This window comes from Triticum dicoccoides, chromosome 6B (assembly GCF_002162155.2).
Source record: "Triticum dicoccoides isolate Atlit2015 ecotype Zavitan chromosome 6B, WEW_v2.0, whole genome shotgun sequence".
NCBI classification, from domain to species: Eukaryota; Viridiplantae; Streptophyta; class Magnoliopsida; order Poales; family Poaceae; genus Triticum; species Triticum dicoccoides.
This window is the reverse complement of record NC_041391.1, coordinates 102,886,718-102,889,474: the sequence shown is the minus strand read 5'-3', so window position 1 is coordinate 102,889,474 and position 2,757 is coordinate 102,886,718.

Here is a 2,757-nt window from a genome sequence, read left to right as displayed (position 1 = left end):
ATTCTTTGCCAGCTGCTTGTTGGCTCGAGCTCGAGCTCGCTTCCTTCTGTAGTCGTGCTCAATGTAGCTTCCTGATTTGGTGCTCATAGTCTGAGTGAACAGGCTTGGGAGCTGGTGCTCTAGCCATACGAATGAAGTGGTCAATCGTTTCCTCAGGCACATTCTCCCTTGGCGGTGGTGCCGGTTTCGGTCCAAAATGGGCGTCCACTTGGGCCTGCACTATGGCTGCGTTTTGCTCCTCGGTCATGTCGTAAGTCCTCTGAGGAAGAGGAGTGAGGCTTGGACCATATTTATATCACTTGTCTCCACCTGTACTTCCTGCACTACCTCGACTCGTACCGCTACGCACCATAGCTGTGACGTGTCTCTTCTGCGATTGCTGAGATGGCGAAGACGGCTGACGTGGCTGACACTGTGCCGGACTTGAAGCGGGAGGAGTGTCCTGACACTGTGTCGGACTTGAAACCAGAGGAGTGGCCTGACGCTGTGCCGGACTTGAAGCAGGAGTCTGCTCACGCGTTCGGGGACTTGGAGGAGGTGGCGGACTTCGAGGAGGAGTCAGCTCACGCGTTCATTGACTTGGAGGAGCGGGAGTCTGCTGACTCGGTGGCGGACATTGAGGAGGAGTCGGTGACGATGCGGTGTCGGTGGACTTCGAAAGATGATGCAATCCTTTTTCCATAGGATGATACGATGTATGGTCTCTCCCAGTGTGCGCCCGTCGTCACCTCCAGGAATGTCAAGTTCTAGCCTCGAATATGGATCCACCACTTCATCAACCACGACAAGTGCATAGCCCTCTGGAATCGGGATGCAATGGAAGGTTGCTTCGGGATGCAATGGAAGGTTGCATCATCTGCCACCTTCATGGATATATGTTCTTCATTTTGGAGTGTAGCTCACAGTTAGTGTTCTCTATGATGTCATCCACAAGGTATATATCCAGTAGTGTGTCGCCCGGGGCAGAACCAACGCTGCTTCTCAGCATGGATGCAACGGTGCTATCCAATGCTGGACGATCATACGCTGCTGCTGCCGCTTCTGAGACCCCCTTTCCTGGCTAAATGAGTCAATTTGTTGCTGCTGCTGCTGCTGCTGGAATTTGAGTGCTAAGTCCGCGTACCTTGCTTCTAGGCCATGAAGGCGTTCTGCGTCCTACTTCCTATGCTCCTCCTCCAGCTTCCTCTTCTTATCGTCATCCATCTTCTTTCTTGCACGGGACCTGTATTCGTCGTTCCATTCCGAAAAACCCTCATACCAGGGAATAAAGCCCTTGCCTCGTATTCTTCCCGGGTGTTCAGGATTTCCCAGGGCGCGCGTAAGCTCGTCGTTCTCTCTCTTGGGCGTGAACACCCCCGTTCGAGCTTCTTCTATTGCGTCAAGTAACTTTTGTTCGGCTCCTTTTAGACTTGCCTTCTACGAAACCAGGTCTGTCTTCGGGTCCAACGCTCACCCCCCCATGCACATAGAACCAAGTTCTGCACCTGGGGGGCCAGCTCCTAGTAACCGGAGTGACCCCTGCATCCTCCATCTCTTGCTCAGACTTATCCCACTTAGGCATTCCCAGCGCGTAGCCACCTGGACCAAGGCTATGGAACTGCGTCTTTTTTGCGGCATTGGCCTTGTTTTTTATCGACCGTTCCTTAGATAATTCTGAGTCCTTGAATTTCACGAAATCGGCCCAGTGTTCTCTTTGCTTCTCCAGTGTTCCCATGAATTCTGGAGTCTTCCTTTCTGCAGCAAGGTAGTTGTCACATACAGTTTTCCTGTGGGTGTTGAATGCAATTGCCATCTTCTTAAGAGCAGCGCCCTTGACTTACTCCACATCTACTTCAGTGAAATAATCTGGTAGGGTGAAATATTCCATCAAAGATTCCCAAAGGTTTTTTTTTGCTCTGTCGTCGAACCAAGTAACACCTGGACGTTTAGTTTTTGGCTCTTTCCATTCTTGAATGGAGATTGGGAGTTGGTCCTTCACAAGAACTCCACACTGACGAGTCCACTTGTTCGCAATGTTCTTAGGCGTGAGGGGTTCGCCACTAGGTTTGACGGAGTCGATGTTGTACTTTACACCCTCCTTTAACTTTTTGCTCGGGCCTCGCTTTGTCCTACTGTCTGTAGAAGCAGATTTGCTCGATCCGGAGGGCTGTAAGAAGAAATATCGATTCGTTAATTTATCTTCAAATAAAACAAAACATGTGATGATCACCAGATGCCTGCTTATATAAATATACCTCGCCAGTAGTCTTTGTTATTTGAAGATCAGCATTGTCTGTGTCATCATAAACATTGCCTGTGTCATCATAATCATAATCATAGTTCATGACTTCATCAGCTCGGTCATCAAGATCGAATATCTTTTCATCACCCTCTCCGGTATTGTTCAGATATTGGGAGCCGTCATCTGCTTCATTCAGATAATAGCCTATGAGGGCTGCGTATGATGTCGAACAATTCCTCTTCCCTCTCTCTGCCGGTATTGTCCGCCATAGCTTTTATTTAACTAATACAGAAGAAATATAAAACTATTTAGTATTCAAATTACAATGCATGGATGCAATCAATAAGGAAAAACTGAATCATATTGTACATAATATATGCATCGTCTCGATTAATATATAATCTCGAATACATCATCATCTCGAATAATATATATAATCTCGAATACATTGTCTCGAATATTATATATCAAATACATCACTGGCTAGGTACCTAATAAAGATTGAGTACTACAGAAGAATCTAGGTCACTCGCGGT